The sequence below is a fragment of the Nicotiana tabacum genome, chromosome 7, assembly GCF_000715075.1.
Source record: "Nicotiana tabacum cultivar K326 chromosome 7, ASM71507v2, whole genome shotgun sequence".
Lineage (NCBI taxonomy): Eukaryota > Viridiplantae > Streptophyta > Magnoliopsida > Solanales > Solanaceae > Nicotiana > Nicotiana tabacum.
Window position 1 is genome coordinate 140,960,505 of NC_134086.1, and position 23,177 is coordinate 140,983,681.

Below are 23,177 nucleotides of genomic sequence, written 5' to 3' on the forward strand. Positions count from 1 at the left end.
TCAGCCCTTAGGGGCCCCTCTCCAGAGTCCCACTTAATTTACATGTTTCCAGGATGAGACGTGGTACATGATGAGCTGATGGGGCAATAAGATGACTCTCTTTCCGAAGCATATAGCAAGTCACCACTTCTATTCCGTGGTAGTCTTCATGTTGATCTTACTTACTTTTGCTTGGGTTTGTCCGAAGTATTTACTTCATCATTGTGTCTTAGAGATTCCATAGACAGTTTTTATTCTTTTGGAGTTGTAATCGAGAGTTATTCGTAAGTCATGCATGAAAAAAATATTGTTATTCTTTTGTATTTTTCAATTATTGAAAAATAATGGAATTAAAGATCTTGATTCATGCATGGTTTTAATCATTTAAATTGATTGTGTTTTCAAAAAAGGCTTCTGCATGTATTTACTTTGCATAGAGATGGACATTCTTGTACGGTTTGGTTCACCCGGATTGGATAGTGTGTTGGGTGCCGATTGTTAGGATTTTAAGTATATTAATACTTAAAAGAGGGTGAATGGGAAATGGAGGGAAAATAAAATATTTGAGTTTTATTAGAGATTCCCTCCTTGATGAGGGAACATTGTCCCATATTGGAAGAGGAAGATGTTTTTTATGAGTATATAAGCAATTGCTTTTCTTCTAGCTCTTAAAGAGTTGAAAAGAAGGCAAGCCTCGCGTCGTCATCATCGTCGCTCGCTCGGCTCGGGTTTGGATTCGGATTTGGATTCGGATTTGGTCAAATGATTGATTGATTAATTTTTTGGACAAAATAGTAAAATATTAACAGAAATGTTATAAAATATTTGTTTTAATAACAGAATATTAATATTAAAATAAATATTAATATTAAATCTTCCAATCCGTTTTTCAGTTGTGTAACTGAAAATTAAACTACCCTCTCCAATGTTCCCTCTTTATTTTCCCTCTTTATTGTTGAGTAAATAGCCATTTATGTAATGACATTTATGTTGTGGCCGTTTTGCATAAACAACCATTCTGAAGAGTTGTGCCTCTTCAGATTTCAGCCCAACTTTGGCTATAAATACAAGTCTATTCTGCTCAGAATTTCCGTACGAATTTTTTGAGTTCTTCTCCTTTCTTCTGCATATTTTAACTTCAAAGAAAGCAACAACAAGTGTGATTTGCTACCGAACTTTGTATTCGCTGAAACACTGGGGATTGAAGTACCACTACACCAGTGTGTAATTCCTTCTATCCTGGGAGAAAATAACATAACCTTGAGTACTAGGAGGGGATTAAATTCTCTAAGGAAACACTATGAATTCAGTGGGCTCGAATTGGTTTTTTGTTATTTCGTTTACATTTTTGTTTATGTTATTTTATTTTCTTCAGAATTGTTTTACAAATACAGATTACTAATAAACTTAAGAAATTTAATATATTTTCTGTATTTGTACTCACTATTTCTGGAGAGTAAAACCTTTGTGGTTTTGTACTCTATTGGAGATTAAAATCTATGTGATTTTAACGTTTGTGTCATTCTTTTACAGAAATGACTAATGATAATGTGAACCAAGTTGTTCCAATGGTGACTGCCAATGCCTCAACGAGCCGAACAACACCGGCAACATTGGCACTGGCGGAGAAACCCGGAAAAATTTTCGAAATTGATTTCAAGCGCTGGCAACAAAATATGTTCTTCTATTTGACTACTCTAAGTCTCCAAAAGTTCATCAAGGAAGATGTTCCTGTGATGTCCGATGAAACTTCAGAAACTGAATTCTTTCTCGTGATTGAGGAGTGGAAGCATTCAGATTTTTTGTGCAAGAATTATATTCTAAGGGGCTGGAGGATGCTTTGTATAACGTCTACAGTGGCGTGGAAACATCAAAAGAACTGTAGACTGTGCTTGAAAAGAAATATAAAACCGAAGATGGTGGGTTGAAAAAGTTCGTTGCTGCAAATATTTTGGACTACAAAATGGTAGATAGCAAGTCTATTATTACCCAATTCCAGGAATTGCAAGTGATTATTCACGATCTCCTTGTTGAAGGTGTAAATCAAATTAATACTGATGTTGAAAGTAGTAATCTTAGTATTTTAACTAACAAAAATTTCATTGAAGGTCGTGTCATCAACGAAGCATTCCAAGTAGCAGCGATGATTGAGAAGTTGCCTTCTTTGTGGAAGGACTTCAAAAACTACTTGAAATACAAACGCAAGGAGATGTCCTTTGAAGATCTCATTGTTCGATTGAGAATCGAAGAGGACAACAAAGCTGCGGAAAAGAGAGGTCGTGGAAACTCAACAATAATGGGAGCAAATATTGTTGAAGAGAACAAAAAGAAGAAGAAGGCTTCTGGACTGAAATACAACCCAAGCAAGAAGCGGTTCAGTGGAAATTGCTACAACTGTGGAAAAGCTGGACACCAATCTACGGAGTGTCGTGCTTCGAAGAAAGACAAGAAGAAGGGTCAAGCAAACATGGTTGAAAAGCATGATGATGTTGATGACTTATGTGCCATGCTTTCCGAATGCAACTTGGTGGGCAATCCTAAAGAGTGATGGATTGATTTTGGAGCCACTTGCCATGTTTGTGCTGTTAGAGAAGCTTTTGCTACTTATGCTCCTGTTAAACCCGATGAGATGATTTCTATGGGAAATGCTGCAAAGGCCAAGATTGAAGGATGTGGGAAGATATTTCTCAAAATGACTTCCGGCAAAGTGGTGACTTTGAACAACGTCCTTCATGTTCCCAAAATTAGGAAAAATTCAGCGTCTATTGGACTTCTTGTTAAGAATGATTTAAATGTGTATTTGTATCCGATAAGGATGCAATAAGTAAGAACGAGATGTTTGTAGGAAAAGTTTACCTCACTGAGGGCCTTTTCAAGCTGAATGTAATGGTTGTTGAAAATTATAATAAAATTTTGAGGTTCGTCTTACTTACTTTAGTCAAATGAATTATGGCATATACGTTTGGATCATGTCAATTATAAAACCTTACGGAAAATGATTACTTTGGAAGTATTGCCTAAGTATGGATGTGACAAATAAAATGTCAAGTATGTGTGGAATCTAAGTATATTAAACATCCTTATAAGTTAGTTGAAAGGAATTCAAATCCTTTAGACTTAATTCACACAGATATTTGTGACATGAAGTCAATACCATCTCGCGGTGGGAAGAAGTATTTCATAACTTTTATTGACGATAGTACTCGATATTGCTATGTTTAATAACTTAATAGTAAAGATGAAGCAATAGACGCATTCAAGCAATACAAAATGAAGTTGAAACGCAACTTAACAAGAAATATAAAATATAAGAAGTGATAAGGATGGTGAATATGAATCTCCTTTTGAACAAATATGTTTATAATATGGAATTATTCATCAAACAACGGCCCCTTACATGCTCCAATCCAATGGCATTGTAGAAAGAAATAATCGTTCATTAAAGGAGATGATGAACGCATTGTTGATAATTTTTGGTTTGCCACGGAACTTGTGGGGGGGAAGCCGTTCTTATGGCTAGCCGAATACTAAATCGAGTACCCCATAGCAAAACACAATCCATTCCATATGAAAAATGAAAAGGAAGGAAGCTCAACTTGAATTATTTTAAAGTGTGGGGGTATTTGGCAAAAGTGCAAGTTCCTAAACCCAAAAGGGTAAAGATAGGACCGAAAACCGTTGATTGTGTTTTCATAGGATATGAGACTAATACCGACATTCATAATAATATGGATATAGAATCAGATAATGCTGAGTTCTTTGAAAATATATATATCCATATAAAAAAGAATGTGAGTCGATTGGTGAAGGATCTAAACAATCTCGGGAAGAAACAAAAGAAAGTATACTTAATCAGGAGGATCCAAGACGTAGTAAATGTCAAAGAACGTCTACTTCATTTGGACCAGATTTTGTGACTTTCTTATTGGAAAATGAGCCTCAAACATTTAAGGAAGCTATGTCTTCTTCGGAATCATTATTTTGGAAAGAGGCAGCCAATAGTGAAATAGAATCCATATTGAACAACCATACATGGGAATTGGTTGATCTTCCTCCTGAAAATAAGGCAGTATTATGGGCCGGGACCGTGTCTAAATGGGCTAAACAGGCTGGGCCTAACGATCCCGGGCCAAACGGTCCTGATGGGTGGAACCGGCCCATTGTGGGCCTAAGCCCACATGGTCCCAGGCTAGATGGGTCGGGCCCATGGGCCTAAACAAGCCTAATTGTTTCGGGCTATTTTTTTAATTTTTTTTATCTAAGGCAATTTCTTGTAAATTATATATATATACTAATATAAATTGTTTATATATATATATATATATATAATATGTATAGTATGTATATATATTGCCTTATATAATATATAGCTTATATATATTATATATACTATATCTATATCTATAATATATATATCAACATATATCTATTATATATACTATATCAAATTTAAACACAAAATAAATTGCAAAGAAATATTCAAGGGAATATCTTATAATTTTTATTATTACGACATTAACAAAAAATGAAATATCTTTCTTAGTCTTCCTCCCCCCAATGGAATGAGCGCAACAAGGTACTAATGCCACCATTAAAAGGAAAAAAACTAAGGAAGATGTGCCAAAATACAAGTTACATATTAGTTTATGTATTATCTCTAACAAATTTCATAAATCCTTCAAGGTCCGGAGGAATTTCCGTTGGTGGTGGCGGAGAAGAAGCTTGTTCATCACCGCTTCCGGGCGAAGCAGCATCCTGCGCAAGTTCCGCTAGCATTTCTTCATAAGCTTCGTCTATCTCCGGTTGTGATTCTGCAAGTCCAAAATTTCTTCTTTCCAAACGGATCCAATCTCTGAAGAGTACTGATTTTTCCAAGCTCTCCCTCATAGACGCTCTATGATCACCGATTTGAAGTCTCGCTTGACTGAAAGCGCTCTCCGATGCCACTGTTGAAGCTTGAACACTTAAAATATCTCGAGTCATCCTTGAAAGAACCGAATGGTATTTTTGTTTGTCCTTCCACTATTCCAAGACATCAAAGGAGCCGTCGGGATTCTCTAATTCAAGTCCATGCGACAAATAAACTTGAAGCTCATTTAGTTGTGAACTATCACCAATATTATCACCTTGAGAACCCCTGAACTCCGTCCAAGAACTAAGTGCTTTTAGGCCCGCAGTTCTTTTAGATAATTGCGAACTAGACAAAGTAGAAGTTGGAACATTTGATCTAGCATGATCTAAGGCAAGTTGATAATCATTATAAAATGTTTGAGCATTTATTTTAATTGAGGTTTTTGCATCTCTAAGTTTAGCAAATTCCTCATCTGAAAGTGATAAAGCCTTATAAATTTTTGTGTACCAAAAGTGAGGACCTCCTAATTTCATGGTAGGATTTAACATGGCAGCAACACCAAAAATAGGGGGATAGGGAAAAAAATATTTTTTAAACTTATCTTTCATAGAATTAATAGCAAGTTGATAAATTACCCCACCCTCTGAAAATTGAGTAAACAAATCTGTAAGTGCTGCAATATAAACTGAACAGTTAGAAATAATAGGATAATAGTGCCCAGATAATTCATTTGTAGCAACATGAAATTGTTCTAAAAAGTCTACAAGCATTTTAACATGAAATTGTTCTAAAAGGTGTTCATCATCATCATCATCATCATCATCACCACCAACACGAGCATTAAACGTTGCGTTTATTGAATTTTTATATTCATATGCAACAATTAAACTTTCATATATGTAATTCCATCTAGTCAGACAAGGTTTATGAACCTTTCTTTCTCTAAAGCCAAATTCATCACATTTTTTAAAATATTCTCTAAGTTTACTTCTATGGTTTGAATAAAAAAGTCAATTAAGAGCCATTTTAACCTTTTCAATTTCCACATTTAAAATTTTTATACCATCACCAACGATTAAATGGTAAATATGACAAATACATCTAACATGGAAAATATTACTAAATGCAGGATTTAGTGTAGTTGTAAGCAAGCCTATAGCATTAGTGTTACTAGAATCATTATTCATTAAAACTGACATTATTTTATCTCTAATGCAAAAGTATCTACAAATATCTACAACTGTGTTAGCAATAAACTTACCTGTGTCTGTGTGGCGTGAATTAATTATTCTATAAGCAATAATGCGCTTTTGCATTATCCAGTCCTCATCAATCCAATGACTTGTAATAGTTAGATCACAGTCATTACCACTTCTACCAATATCAGTAGTAATAGCAATGCGACAATCCATATGAGTAAATAAATAGCGCAAATATTGTTCATATTCATGTTTATATTTATAAATATTGCTCTTTACGGTTGCGCGAGGCCATCCTTTATAAGTAGGATTAAAAGCTCTTCTAATATAATGCACAAAGTGAGGGTTAGAAGGAAAACTATAGGGTCAGCACATAACAGTATCGATTTTTGCCAATTTTTCATGATCTTTATTTGGATCATAATATAAAATGCCACCAGTAATGGTGTTAATTCCCGGTTGAACCAGATTTGACCCTGTACTAGGGTTAACCTCAGTATCTACACTTCTCCCCTCTTGCACAACTTTCATTTGTAAATATCTAGCTTTATCTTTAAGGTGTTTGTGTTTGGTCAAAGTACTCGTATTGCTACGGTCTCCAGTATATTTATGAGCCATCAAAGACCCACAAGTTTTACACTTAGCCTTATTTTGTTCTCTTGTTTGAGTAAAAAAGTGCCAAACAAGAGATATTTCGGTCTGTTTAGAAGGTTGTCTATTAAAAGTAAGGGTTACAACAGGAGGGTCAAGCGGGGCATTATTTTGATTATTATCAGTTGAGTTATTAACAGAACTAATAGGTGTATGATCTAAATCCGGTTGTATTTCATCTAAATCATCATTTTCAAAGATAGTTTGATTAGGATAAAGAGCATTCATAACTTCATCATTTAATTGTTGACTTGGTGCAACATCATAGCAAAATTGACTATCGGAAAATTGAAAATAATGGTTATCACTATCAAGAATAACAAGTGGAGGAGGACGGGTAACATGTATGGGTCGAGGAGTCGGGGGAGGAGGAGTAGCTTGGCAACTAGATTTACCAATTTTAGATTTTCCCTTCCCACCAAATATTTTTTTCAAAGAAAATGTCATATTAATTATAATTATACAAACTAAAACAAACAAAATTATAATATTAAAACTTAAGAGTTGGAACAAGTTTACTGAATTGACGAACAACTTCTTGAAAATTGTATATCGTTGAAGACTTGAAAACTTCAATTCACCAACTTCACAATTTTTCACAAAATTGCAATAATAAAGTAAGTAATTATAGAAAAAAATTAGAGAGAGATTGATGAATTTGTGAGTAAAAATGAAAGAATGAGGGAGTATTTATAGTTGAGAATAGGGAAAAGTGTAATTATAAAAAGTTTGGGGCTCAAATGGCTATTTTTAAAAAAGCCAAATGGCTAAAATTGTAGGCCAACGGCTAGTTTTTAAACTTCTAACTGTTGGCCTTTTTTTAAAAAAAAAAATTAAAAAATAGCCATTGGGCCCGTTAGGCCAGGTTGAACCGGCCCAGGCCCGCCTGCCGGTCCTGGGCTCGCGGTCTATTTGGGGGAGGACCGGCCCATAGTGGGCTTTTAGGACCGTTAGGGACCGGCCCGTTTGGCCCGTTTGCTAGCGGTACCTGGCTGGGCCTGGCCCACAATACACCCTTACCTGAAAATAAACCGTTGGGTTCAAAATGGATCTTTAAGAGGAAAATGAAAGATGATGACACTATTGACAAATTTAAGGCAAGACTTGTGGTCAAAGGGTATAGACAACGAGAAGGTCTTGACTATTTCGATACATACTCTCCAGTTACAAAAATTACATCCATACGAACGTTAGTAGCGTTAGCTGAAGTTTATGGTCTTGAAATTCATCAAATAGATGTTACGACATCCTTCTTAAATGGAGAGTTGGAGGAAGAAATTTACATAGAACAACCTAAAGGGTTTGTGGTTCCAGGTAAAGAAAAGAAGGTATGTGGACTTGTTAAGTTCCTTTACGGACTAAAACAAGCACCCAAACAATGGCATGCGAAATTTGATTAAACAATGTTGTCAAATGGTTTTAAAATAAATGAATGTGATAAATGTGTGTACATTAAAAATGTTTCAAATCAGATAGTCATTGTTTGCTTATATGTGGATGATATGCTGATAATGAGTAATGACATCGCCAACATAAATGCGACTAAGCGCATGCTAACTAGCAAGTTTGATCTGAAAGACTTGGGAGTTGCTGATTTAATTCTGGGAATTAAGATCCATAAAACTTCTCAAGGTCTGGCATTGTCACAATCTCATTATATTAAGACAGTACTTGAAAAATTCAAGCACTTGTGCTTTAAAATTGCAAAGACTCCAATTGACATGAATCTTGCATTAACAAAGAACAAAGGCCAAAGCATACCACAATTGGATTATGCTCATGTGTTGGGTTGCTTAATGTACATCATGAATTGTACACGACCAGATATAGCTTGTGCTATAAGTAAATTGAGTCGATATACGAGCAATCCAGGTCAATCTCATTGGATGGACATGAAACGAGTTTTGGGGTATTTAGTACATACCCAGGACTTTTCTTTGCACTACAGTAAATATCATGCGGTCATTGAGGGATACTGTGATGCAAATTGGATCACCAGATCAACTGATTCCAAGTCCACAAGTGGATATGTATTCACTATTGGTGGATGAGCGGTATCTTGGAAGTCGTCCAAACAAACTTGTATTGCCCGCTCTACAATGGAGGCTGAATTCATAGCCTTAGATAAAGCCGGTGAAGAAGCTGAATGGCTCCGGAATTTCTTGGAAGATATTCCATTTTGGCCCAAATCGTTGGCACCAATATGCATACATTGTGATAGTCAAGCGGCAATTGGAAGGGCTGGGAGCGTTATGTATAACGGTAAATCTCGTCATATATGACGAAGACATAAAACCGTTGGACAATTAATCTCTAGAGGAATTATCAAAATTGATTATGTAAAGTCAAGTGATAATGTGTCAGATCCACTTACAAAAGGCCTAACTAGAGAGGTAGTTGAGAAGTCATCAAGGGGAATGGGACTGTGGTCGAGAACAAGTTATAGTGGTAGTAACTCTACCTAGAAGACTGGAGATCCCAAGATCTAGGTTCAAGGAGATCAAACAAAGTCATTAATGACGGTTCAACATTGTCAACTAAACTTTTGGTCCATTCTCGTGATGAGATAATGTTCAGTACCAAGGATAAAACATTAAAGCTTTTTAATGATTTCTAAATTTGATATGGGGTATATCAAATAGTATATATACGGGATGACATGTTTAGGAATCACCTATGTAAGTGTGAAGTGTTAGCCGCTTCAAGGAGAACTTTGTAAGGTCAGTTCTCTACGCACTTATGAAACCAGGCGGTATTCATGGCTGAAACGAACACAACAATGAGAACCAAAGAAGGTTAAGGGTTGGTTGTGCGACTTATGGTTGTCTAGGTATACACCAAAGTTCGACAGTTCAAAGATATCAAATTTACCGATTGACCGAGTATATCCGACGTAAGTTCACTACGGAAAGTTCAAAGGGAAACTAACTTATCCAGATGCAATTAATCCTTGCTTGCGAATCACACAGTTTTGCATGCATATTTCCGTGATATAGCCATTCCCCATTCATGTGGGGGATTGTTGGGATTTTAAGTATATTAATACTTAAAAGAGGGTGAATGGGAAATGAAGGGAAAATGAAATATTTGAGTTTCATTTGAGATTCCCTCCTTGATGAAGGAACATTGTCCCATATTGGAAGAGGAAGAGGTTTTTTATGGGTATATAAGCAATCGCTCTTCTTCTAGCTCTTAAGGAGTTGAGAAGAAGGCAAACCTCGTGCCGTCGTCGTCGCTCGCTCGGCTCGGCTCGGCTTCGGATTCGGATTTGGTCAAATGATCGATTGATTGATTAATTTTTTGGACCAAATTTATTTGTTAATACATTTATTTGTCAAATCGATGATCGATTTATTTTTTTGGTCACGTAATTTTGGGTCACATATATATATATATATATATATATATATATATATATATATATATATATATATATATATATATATATATATATATATATATATATATATATATATATATATATATATATATATATATATATATATATATATATATATATATAGGTCAAACTATCTTTTACCTGAGACTTTGTGGTTAAAAAATCTCTACGAAATCTGAAAAATTCAAAAATCTGATTTGTATATGCTATCACTGTAGCTGTGATAGCATAAGTTATGCTTATGATCGCAACAAAACACTATTGGTTCTGGGGTAGCACAAAGTTGTGATTGCAAAGCCAATTTTGCGATTACGGCCCCTACAATCGCAAGATATGAGCTGCGATTGTAGGAAAAAGTCCTTGTTCCACTAGCCTACTCACTGATGCTATCACGCCATAAGCTTGTGATCGCAACATGCACTAGATAATATTTTCCGAATTCAACATTTTTCAAGATGCGTTATGGAAACTCTACCCAAACCTGCGAAGAGAAGTCAATGTATTTTCTCCTTTCAAGCAGCTAGTCAGCAAACATTCTCCTATCTGAATTCGGTAGGCCTATTTTTGTTATTGACTATTCAAATCCTTAGGCTTTTTAACCTTAGGATAATAAATTCTTATTTATTGATCAATCTGGAGACTTCATTTTTCTTTTTCTTTTTTATCATTCTTTTCTTTCTTTTGGAGCATCCAGGTTTTTACATCGGATTTGAGCCGCATTTCTGAAAATATTTGAATGTATGTTTAAATTGTTGTCAGTTAACAAGTCTTGTGAAATGTTTTCCCCTATTAGCAGCAACAACAACATACCCAGTATATTCTCACACGTAGGATCTAAGGAGGATAGTGTGTACACAATCGTTAATCCTACCTAGTGAAGGTGGAGAGCTTGTTTCCAATAGACCCTTGACTCAAAAAAATAAAAATAATTAGGACATATGTCATGGTTTAAACTCAGTCTTTCTATTTGTCTATTTTCTATCAGTCAGAAACATAACATTAACCCAAATGTTCTAAAATTAACTACTCACATTGTCGTTCATTTTTCTGTGGATGTCTAATTTAACCTATAATGTCTTCAGTTTGGGCCTCATGTCTAATTCAAACCCTATTTGCCATGTCTTCAATTTGGGCCTCATTTCCTTATCCATCAAAGTACATAAAGTTATTCAAATGAGATTAACGAAGAGAAATTTTCATAAAGCACTATCTTTTAGTGCTAATTAGCTATTTATTGATATTATTTGCTATATTACGGATTTTAGATACATTTTATGTTGTTGTAAGATGTATTAGATGTATTTAAGCTACTGTATTCATGAATACAGTAACAAAAATAGGCGTGAATCAGCGAAGTCCAGCTAATCAGTTGTTGTATTCGAGTGTATTCGACTGTATTCATGGCGTGAAACATGGAATTACAGCTGGACAGGTTATTGTATTCGACCGTATTCACGGTGCGAAACAAGGGACTACACTGTTTTTAAATGGAAAGTGAATCAGTTAACATAATAGACTCCTAATATAACTCAACAAACTCAATTATAACACACAAATTTTATTTTTTCAGTTATAAAAAATATTCTCAACCGAAAAATACCCCAAAAATATAGCAATCTTCAGAGAAATTATATAATCATCTGAATACATAAGTTATATTAATTAAAAAAAATATATGAATACATTCATGGCATATAGCGAGACAGTGAATACAATGAAATACATAGAATACAGCGGAATACATTGAAATGCAATAAAAAAGATAGTGAATACAATGAAATACATGGAATACAGCGAGATATATTAAATTACAATGAAAAAAAGACAATGAATACAATGAAATACATGAAAATACAGTGTGATACGTTGAAAATACATTGAAATATATTAACAAAAAATCAAGTTGCTCAGCCCCAAACTCCAACGTCTTTGTTCAAGAACAAACCTTAATTTCCGACGAATCCGCCGTCGAGCAAAAACCCTGAATCTTCAAGTTGCTCAGCCCCAAACTCCGTCGTCTTTATTCAAGAACAACTCCAATGTCTTCTTGTCGAGAGGGCCGCGATTCTGACTCGAAACGACCTCCAAATTTGTTTCCATAGCCAAGGCTTCGCCAAATAGTCCACCTTTATCGGATCCTTGTAGCAAGAAAAGAACTCACAGAGAACACTCGTTTGCTGCTAGGCCTTCATGTAATACTATCTTTTGTTTCTAATAGCTTCAGATTCATGCTCAACAGAATTAATAAATTGAGCAGTCCTCGTTACCTCCCAATCATTAAAATTCCTTCTAAGTTTATGCTCTAAACCTCGTTAGCAATTATACAAAGTGTTGAGAGAGAGATGGGGTGGAGAAAAATCTGAAAGAATGAGAGAGAGAAATAATACAAAGCGTATTTTATGGCTTAAGGGTAGGATGTGACCATAAATAGATATTTCGCTATAAAAATCAAAAGGTAGCTATGAAATATAATTTTTTAAAAGGGTATTTATTTGAAATAAATAAGGTATCAACCTTTACTATAGGAGGTAAAAATTCCATTAATGAAACCAGCCTCCATTGTAATCGAGCTTTTTATCTAGCTATATTATAATAGAAACCTATTTACTACTTTTATTTAGGTTCCTTATCAATTACTTTATATACCTATATTCACTAGTTTTATACAAAACCTTAAAAAAGATAAAATGAAATATACCTTAAATAATGGGTATCAGTTACACAAAATATCCTATATTTAAGATACCCAAAATCAGTACTTACCCAAAATCCCTTCACCGTAAGAAACTCACCTCAAAATCTTCACCTCTCTTTGCAATTACCAAATCCCTTCACCGTAAGAGACCCACCCCAAAATCATCACCTCTGTTTGCAATTACCAAATCCCTTCACCGTAAGAGATCCACCCCAAAATCGAGCTCTTGAAAATGATTGAGAATATAACTTGGAGTTTATATCTCAATTTTGAGGGAGATTGGTTAAGTTTAGAGTTGTTTTTATGTAAAATTTCATATTGAAAGTCGAAGAAGAAAAGTTTCTGAATTGTATCACGATTGTATTATAATTGTATCATATTTATTTCATAATTATATCACAATTGCATCAAAGTTGTATTTGATTTGTATCTGATATATCAATACCTAATACAATTATAATACAATGTTGTTTCAGAATTTAAGTTTAGAGTTGTGATTGAAACTTGAAGAAGATGAAGAAAAATGAGGAAGATCAGAATTGTATCACGATTGTATCATAATTGTATTTGTATTATAATTGTTGCAGAAATTATATCACAAATGTATGATAATTGTATAGGGTGATGAGCAATTATAAGTTATGAGCTATTATCCTATTAGTAATAATTTTGCTAGAGTTTAACGATTTTTGAATTGTTGAAGAATCTTTGTAGCAACTGATTTTTTTTTCATCGCATGACATTCTACGTCGTGTGTATAGAATTCTAACTACAAAGAAAAAGTTTCTTTTTCATTTCTATTATGGAAAGAAGTTTTGTGCTATTGGATTTGTTAGATTAGATATCACCTTCCTGACATTATAAGGTGTCACGACCCTAACCCCGAACCCGGTCGCGATGGCGCTCTCATGAAGACAAGGCCAACCAGTTCAACCTAACTCAACTTTTAAAGCAGTTAATCAACATAAAAATAAACATGATTTAAACAATACTGAATAGCGGAAATATCGATAACAATGCGGAAAGTCCAACCCGACACAGCCCTAACCGGGGTGTCACAAGTCACGAGCATCTCTAAACTATAATACTAGTCTGCTAAAGTCATAAACTACTACAATTGTTTGAAAGGAAACAGAAATGATAGAGAAGTAGAGACACATGGCTGCGGACGTCAACAACTACCTTGTAGTCTCTGAAAACCGCCTAGAACTGGAGGAATCAGCACTTAGGAGCGGTACCAGCTACGCCTGAATCTACACATAGGTGCAGGGAGTAAAGTGAGTACTCCAACTCAGTGAGTAACAAATGTAAATAACAACTAAAAGTAAGAAAACACGCAAAACACAAGGCATTCTATACTGAAGAAGTAAAAATCACATAAAAATAGTAAAACGATGAAGAGTCAAGTAAATCCTTTTTCATCAAGTAAAACAAGTAATTGACAGGTAAGTAAACAAATAGAAGTTCGCCTCTCGGGCACAGTATCAACAAATCCGCCCCTCGGACAACATCTCAGAACAGTACCAGCCCCTAGGGCTCAATCTTACATCACAATGGGTACCCGCGCTCACTGGGGGTGTACAGACTGCGGGAGGAGCCCCTTACGGCCTAAGCACAATATCAAGCCATCTCGTGGCATCAAATCTAGGCCCTCGACCTCATATCAATCAAGACACCTCGTGGCATATTTTTGTATCTCAGGCCCTCGACCTCATATCAGTATCAATGTATCCTCACAACTAGGCCCTCGACATTACTCAGTCCAAAAATCATCACAAGCCCCTTGGGCAATAGTAAAACAGTATTTCTTAGCCCAAAACATCATTTAAAAATATCATTTAAGTCTCAAAACTAAGTAAAATGACTGAGTAGTAAAACAGTGGAAAATAATATGACTGAGTTCAAGTAATAAGTCAAAACAGTGAGGAAATAGTAATAAAAATCCCCGAAGGGTTCAAATAGTTGGCATAAAGCCCAGATCATGATGATAGCAAATAAGTTTCAATCAAATACGCGGTAAAATCATCAATCGGGATGGACCAAGTCACAATCCTCAATAGTGCATGATCTCATGCTCGTCATCAAGCGTGTGTCTCACCTCAATATAGCACTACGATGTGCAAATCCGGGGTTTCAAATCCTCAGAGCATCATTTACAATCATTACTCACCTCGAACCGGCTAAATCTCTAACTTGCGACGCCTTTGCCCCTCGAATCGGCCTCCACGTGCGTCGAATATATCCAAAATCAGAATGACTACGTCACAATATGCTAAGGGAACAAAGCCCAAGCAAAAACAATCAACAAAGGGCACGATTCCCGAAATTACCAAAACCCGACCCCGGGCCCACATCTCGAAATCGGGTAAAATTTATATTTTCAGAATCCTTATACCCTCATGAGTCTAAACGTACCAAAATTATCCAATTCCGGTACCATTTGGTCCTTCAAATCATCATTTTATATTTTTGGAAGATTCCACAAATTTTCTTCCCAAATTCATCCCAAATCACGAATTAAATGATGAATTCAATGATACATTCATGTACTCTAGCCAAATCTGAGTTAGAATCACTTACTCCGATGAAGTTCTTGAAAAACCTTCAAAATATCGCCTAAATCCGAGCTCTCTAAGTCAAAATATTAAATAAAACCCAAAACCTCGTATTTATAGAGTACTCCACGGATTTCCACCTCTGCAGACCGCAAAAAAATGATTGCGGTCCGCATAAAAATGACTGCGGCTGCATAGGTTTTTATCTGTAGTGATATACTTTAGTATTTTGGCCATAACGTTCACTACAGATGTCCAAATTGCGATATCTTTATCTTTTTGGAAACTACACACGAAGGCTACAACTTTTTTTTTTAAAAATCATCTCAAAATTCGTTGTAGATCAAAAGATATGAGCTTCCGAAGTAGGACCAGCGAAATGTTCCCCACCGCGGCCGCACTTCATTTTATGCGGACCGCGCTGGTGGGTTCCGAGGCCTGCAACCCTTCTGGACCTGCTACAGCTATGATTTTTGGCCTAAAACATCCCGAAACTTCAAACCAATTGTACCAACACATCCCATGACATCGTTCAAATTTGTTCAAAACTTCGGAACGCTCACAACAACATCAAATCACCAATCCTAAGAACTCCAAGAACTCTTAAATTATGCTTTCGATCAAAAAGGCTATCAAATCTCGTCCGAATGACCTGAAATTTTGCACACACATCCCAAATGACACAATGAAGCTACTGCAACTCTCGGATATCTATTCCGACCCCTATATCAAAATCTCACATATCAACCGGAAATCGCCAAAATATCAACTTCGCCAATTCAAGCCTAAATCTTCTCTGCAACTCCAAAACTCATTCTGATCGCGCTCCTAAGTCACAAATCACCTCCCGAAGCTAACCAAACCATTGGAACTCACATCCGAGCCCTCTAACACATAAGTCAACATCCGATTGACTTTTTCCAACTTAAGCCTTCTTAAAAGAGACTAAGTGTCTCATTTCTTACCAAATCCTCTCCGAACTCAAATTAATCAACCCGATCACATAAAACACGGGTAACGAAGCATAAAGAAGTTGAAATGGGAGAAATAGAGCGGTAACTCATGAGACGACTGGCCGGGTCGTCACATAAGGGTAATAGGAACATAGAATATGACATTAATCTAGTATTTGAAGGTTCCAACCAAAATCATTCAACAACTGAAGTAAAGTTAGTAGCTTCTTGCTGAAGACGTGCAACTATTGAAGAGATAGACAAGAGGAGATCTGCGTATTGAAAAATTAGGAAGTATGAAATGAGGAGAAGTGTGAAAAAAAGGAAAGGATATAATTGAATCCCTTAATTAAAGGCATTAATAATGGGATGAGAAATTTTTAAGAGAAGAATATATACAATTTGTAAGAAAAACCTAAAAACTTTTTGAAAACTGCAAAATCTAGAGAAAATAAATTAATAAGTTCCTATCATAGTATATATAGGAAAAACTCCCATTCTAATCAAATATACCGAAGGCCTTATACTATGCAACCCAAAATCTGCTATTTCATCTATATAGCTATTGGGATTTAACTTATATGCATCAATTGGTTGGATAAATATATATTTGAATTTAATCAGTTGCAACGTGTTACTTACCTTAGTCTTCAATTACCAACTTATGTTTGAATTATGAACGGTTGGATTTTAAATAAGGGCTGATATACATAAGTAATTTTTTTACACTGTCAATCATGGGTGGAGCTAGGTGGCAGAAGGGGTTCAAACCCTCTTCGCCGAAAATTACATTATATATATATATATATATATATACGGTTAACTTTTTTTGTTTCATGTATATATATTAGATGTTGAATCCCTTTAACTTTTTCATATTTTTACTTTTTTATTTTTCGAATCCCCTTGGTGAAATTCTGTTTCCGTCATCGTGGCAATATATACGAGTTAATTCTAGCATATATGTATATATATGGAATGTCTCATCTTATTATTCTTTTTTGTATTGGTTTATGGGCGAAGAAAGGCAGCAAGTGAAGTAAACTTATTTTTTTATTTTCCCAAAAGGAAAGCATCACAAGAACCCAACCAGTAGTTTTATTCCTTCCCAATAATAGTATATTATTTTGTTGTTGATTTTCACTTAAAATCTTGAAGGGAAGACATGTGGCTAAGGTAGAATATTTGCTCGCCATAGATTTCGGCTTCACTTTTTCAATTTTTTTTTTGAAAACATTGTTTGTCTATGAAATATGATCATGTTTTGGGGAAAAAAAAACTTCAAAAATTTTCAAGTTTTAAAAAATCGGTTTAGGGTAGTTTTGGGTGAAATTTTTTCTTTCACTCACAAAACTTCATTTTTTTAAAAAGAAAATGCATGTGTAAACACAACTTTAATATTTAAAAATTATTTTTCAACACAATTTTAAATATTATTTTTTCAAGTTTCAATCAAATTTACGTGCAAACGATAGCGTAGAATTTCTCACGGATATTTCACAAGTCAGAAGCACATCCGTGATTAATCTGATGTAACATGTAGCAGTACTGGATTTCTGTATTCTGTCCATGTCTGGTACGAGTCTCTTCTTATTTTTACAACAGAGGGAAATAGACAACATTTTGAGGTTGCTCTCAATTCATTGACGCATGTCTTTGCGGTGAGTACCTCTGTTTTTCATTTTTGTGACATGTGATACTACTTTGGACGTTATCACATTATTGCTCTCTGTCCTCATTTAACTTTTTTTCAATAATTTCGGAATGTTCGGCATGTGAATGACATTGCACGAAAAAAATAGAGGTGTTTGCTTTCGAGAACTCAAGTTTTGTATTTTCCACACCCACACAAAAAAAATGTTTGTCTAATCTGTTTCTAAAACTAAAACTTATTTTCAAATTCAGTTTTCTTTAATGAAAACTCCTTTGTTAATGGCTTGTGGTTCAATAGTATTTGATATTTGTCTAAGAGTTTAGGTACATGCGAAATCTTTAGTTTGAGTCTAAACTAAAGATTTATAGTTTGATTGGCCAAACTTCTAAAATTAATTTATATTGAGAAATGCTTTTTTCAAAAGTACTTTTCTCAAAAATATTTTTAGTGGGAAGCAATTTGTGTTTGACTAATTAATTTAAAAAGCACTTTCGAATAGTAATTAGTATTTGGCCAAACTTTTAAAAAGTTCTTCTAAATATTTTTTTTTTCAAAATTACTTTTCAAAAAAGTAATTTTGGGAAGAAACTATTTTTTTTGTTTCTCCAATATTGCTTCTACTAAAAAGAATTTTTTTCTTCTCTAAAAGCTTGGTCAAATACTTCAACTTTGAATTTATTTTTTAAACAACTTTTTTTAACATTGAAGAAACTTGGCCAAACAGACTATAAGACTCAATTTAATGCTCCAAATTGAAAGAAAGGGAACAGAGGGGACAGGTAACGGAAGCTACTCCTCCTAACTAGGGACGGATTTAGGGGGCGGAAGGGTGTTTATCCGACCTCCCTTCACCGGAAAAGTATACTATATATATAGTGTTAAATTTGATTTTTTTGGATATATACTAGATGTTGTATTCCCTTGACAGAAGTCTAAAACTTATCTTAATGGTCAAGGGTGGTTAAAGTACTTTAAGGGCCCAAGTTCGATCCCCGCTTCTCACGCACAATAATCATTTTTTCTTTCCACCGCTTGAACAGTACATTACGCAGATCCTATTGTTTGCCTTCAACTTCTTTGTCTTGTTTAATAACTAAAATAGTTGTTTTTGCAATTATCTTTTGCTCATTTTTTGTTTATTATTTATTATATACATGATTGTTTTTTGCCTTTTCTTCCTTATAATGCCCCTTTTACTAGTTTCAAAACAAACTAGAATACTAGTTTTAATCCAACATATCGTTATCAAGAGTTTCCACGATAGTTTAGTTTCTATTTAGATTTAATCTTTTTTATGAACCCGTTTGACCTTACATTTGGATTCAACAAATTTCAATGAATCCATTCGATAAATTTTTTTATTGTTCACTTCTTCATAATATTGAACCCCTTATTCGGAATCCTGGCTCCTAACTGCTTGCCTTTTAATCTTACAAAGTTAAAGAAAATTAAAAATTATCACATTTTACGGAAAGTGAAAGATCAAAACTGAAATATCGAAATATGTATATATACTACTGTATGGGTCCAAATTTGACCAACGACGAGTACGGCAAACGACAGGGTCTCTTTGAGTCGACGTCCCGAGGGAGACGACCTTAAGACAAAGAAGAAACCGTACGACCCTTGTAATAGTGTAAGCCCATTAGGGGACATTAGGAATATTCCGTCGAATATTCCTTGTATTTTGTCTTTTACAATTTAGAAGAGTTTCTCTCTTAGTATAAAAGGGAGAGATTATTATTCTTGAAAAAGGAGGAAACTGAACGACCATATTCTCTCTATCTATTATTCTTTCTAGAGATTATTATATTCAGCTAAGATTTACCCGTTCATCTTTGATTGATTTGTTCAAAAAAGTTTTAATATCTTTGAGTCAAACAATTTGGCGCCGTCTGTGGGGATTTCTATAGCTGAAATCGTAGTTTTCATCTAGATTCTTGAAGAAAATAATCACCTTACTCCAGCTCCATAAAAGCCAACGATGGCAGGAAAGGGAGAAGCAAGGCTAAAAGCAATAGAGGGTGGCACAAATAACCTCCTGGATTCCCTCAACGAGGCCAGTGGAGAAGACAATGAAAATGCAACACCAATTGTTACACCTGAGGGTGAGATTTCACCTCCTCCGTACGGGGATCTAATGACCTTGTGCGAGAGAGGAACCTCAATATCCTCAGCAGGAGAAGCACCACCAGCAGTCAAAAGGCTACTAGAAGAATGGTTAACGAATGCCTTGGGCAACATGCTCGAGAAACCCATTCGGGGAGGTGTCGAAGATGCGCCACCCTCAGAAATCGCAGTTGCTGCCGATGAGCCAAGCACTACACGAACAGGTAACACCCGTAATGTTACTGATACAGGTGATGATGCACTTATGTCCATCTTAAAGAAAATGGAAGAGATGGAAAATGAGACCAAAACACTTTGCGACCAGATGAAAGAACATCAAGAAAGGATTGATAAAATACCAGGCGCTCTGAAGCTGTTACCAAAACGCGATATGGGTCGTCGTCGAGCAACCTTATAGCGAAGAGGCAGCTCTCCATTCCATTCCAAAGACCTTCAAAATGCCGCCATATTTGAAAATATATGATGGCACCACGGACCCCGAAGATCACCTAATTCATTACGTTACCACAGTAAAGGGCAATGATTTATCAAAAGAACAGGTGTCGTCTGTACTGCTGAAAAAGTTTGGTAAAACTCTGACAGGGGGAGCGTTGACGTGGTATTCCCAACTACTAGCACGATCGATATCCACATTCGAAGAAATGGCAGACAAGTTCGTCACCGCGCACGCGGGAGCGAAAAAGGCAGAAGCTAGGGTCAATGATATCTTCGTCGTCAGGCAAACGACGGGCAAGGGACTTCAGGATTTCCTAGTCCAATTCAACAGAGTAAGGATGAGCCTACCAAACTTGTCAAAAGGGATGACATTAGCAGCCTTTCAAAACGAGCTAAATAGAAACGGGTCAAAAGAAACCAAAAAGCTACTCAGTACACTCATGAAGTACCCCCTACCATGTGGGAAGAGATTCACAATGCTTATTGCGCCGAAATGAGGGCAGACGAGGATGACCTGAATGTCCCGCTTCAGCGATTAACATCACTCCAAACTAAGAAAAGAAGAGATCGCCGCCACGACGGGTGAAGGTATCAACTACTACGCTTCAATTGAGAAAGACACCAGCCTTACATCCGAACATCCAATCCTCCACCTCCACGACATGCAGAAGTCGCGCCTCGACATGTTGCACCCTCCTGAAGCGAAAGAGGTATGCCTCTGATCGAGGCCAACCCTGCACTACTATTGAGTAGTAAGAGAGGGTAGAAGCAGCTTTTACTCGATTAAGGTCGGGATCGATTTCCACGGGGAGCTAGAAGTTAAAGTCGTGTGTCTATCTAAAGTGGAGTTGTGTATGTGTTCCAAATTGCACTTCTAAACATTTTGGGTTTTGATTTACTTCTAATTTTATAAATCTATAATGCTCAATTAAACTAAAATAAGTTAAGGTTAAACTATTGCGAGTTGTTCAAATAGGTAAAAGGCACTAGGGTAGTGACTTTTTCCTAGGTGGTTAATTGACGGATACTTGAGTCTAAGGCATGATTGACACATTTTGGGAGTATGATATAACCATTGCATGATTCTACCCACTCTACACCTCTCGGTGGTTCGAGTGATTTTGCCCGAATTGGCTTTCTCAAGACCAATTGGGTATGCAAATTTGCACAAGCAATCAAGGTTCAAGTCGGGTATTACTATCTCTAGATTTAACCCTTTAATTGGGGATATCAATCTCTTGAGTACGCCCCAATTCCTTGTTGGACCAATTTTAGAGACTTAGACTCTGTTTTTCAAGAAGAGCCAAAGTCAACTAAACACAAACTAGTGTTTGCAACCACTAATTCAGCAATTAAGCATGAAATTAGTTCAAACATCAAACACCCATAGACAATCAAGCATCAAAATACAAGACCCATCAATTACCCACACTAGGGTTGAGCCACAACCCTAGCTTATGGGTCTAGCTACTCATAATTAGAGAAGAAAATAAAGAAATAGATGAAGAAAAATTCATATTAATTAATTGCTAAATTAAACTTGAAGATTCAATATTTAAATGAAGCTAAAATTACTCAAAATAGCTAAAATATTCGAAGTCACGAGCGCAGCCAGTGTACAAAACTATCTGATGACCTAAAAATGGGGAAAAAAAGCTATTTATACTAAGCTGAAAAATCTGGCCAAAAACACCCCTGCGGGGCTAGTGCGGACCGCACAAAATCACGTGTGCCCGCACTAAGACTCTTGACATAAAAATCCAGCTCTCTAAACTCGGGCAATGCAGACCGCACAGAATGGAGTGTGGCCGCGGTGGCTTCTAGTGCGGTCCGATGAAATGGAGCGCAGACCGCATTGGACTTCAAGCTCCAAACTGGCACTTCTCTGATTCTTGGCTCTGTGGACCGCACTAAATCAAGTGCGGCCACAGTGACTCCAATGCGGACCTCAGTAAATCTCATGCGACCGCATTTCCTATTTTTCCTGAGTTTCATACTCTATGAACCTCACTTGTGCGGACCACACAGAATGGTGTGCGGTCGCATTGGCCCTGTTTTACCTGAGTTTTGTCTTGTCTTGATACTTGTGCAAGTTTCACTCCTCTTTGAGCTGATCCTTGACATCTTTTCACCTTGTTGATCAAACCTGCAATCAAGCACAACTTGTGATCCTTTGGGACTATTTTATACATATTTCTAATCAAAACTCAAGCAAGAAGGAGTATAAAATATATCAAAATCCCTAGTTATCAATTCCCTCAAACTTAAGCTTTTGCTTGTCCTCAAGTAAACAAAATAAGACCCACCCCTTAAGGGAAAATCCAAGAAAATTTAGTTGTCCTAAAGTGACCTCATCTAGCATCAATTGGGACTAATAATTGCCCTCAGTACAAATGGATCATTAACAACAATTACCCTTTTAAACACCATGGATTAAGCGTGACACAAGAGCATCAAGAGTTGACTCAACATATCAAAGAACTCTTTCTATTACTTTGGTCATCGTGAAACCCAAACTCATACATCCTCAGCTCTCCCTAAGCAAACCTCACCTTTATAATAGTAGCACTCATAACGAGGTTAATGGAAAATCACTCATCTCTCTCAAGGAAAAGTCACAAGTCTGGCTCTAAGTACTATATGCTTGCTCCTTATATGAGTCACCACTAATATA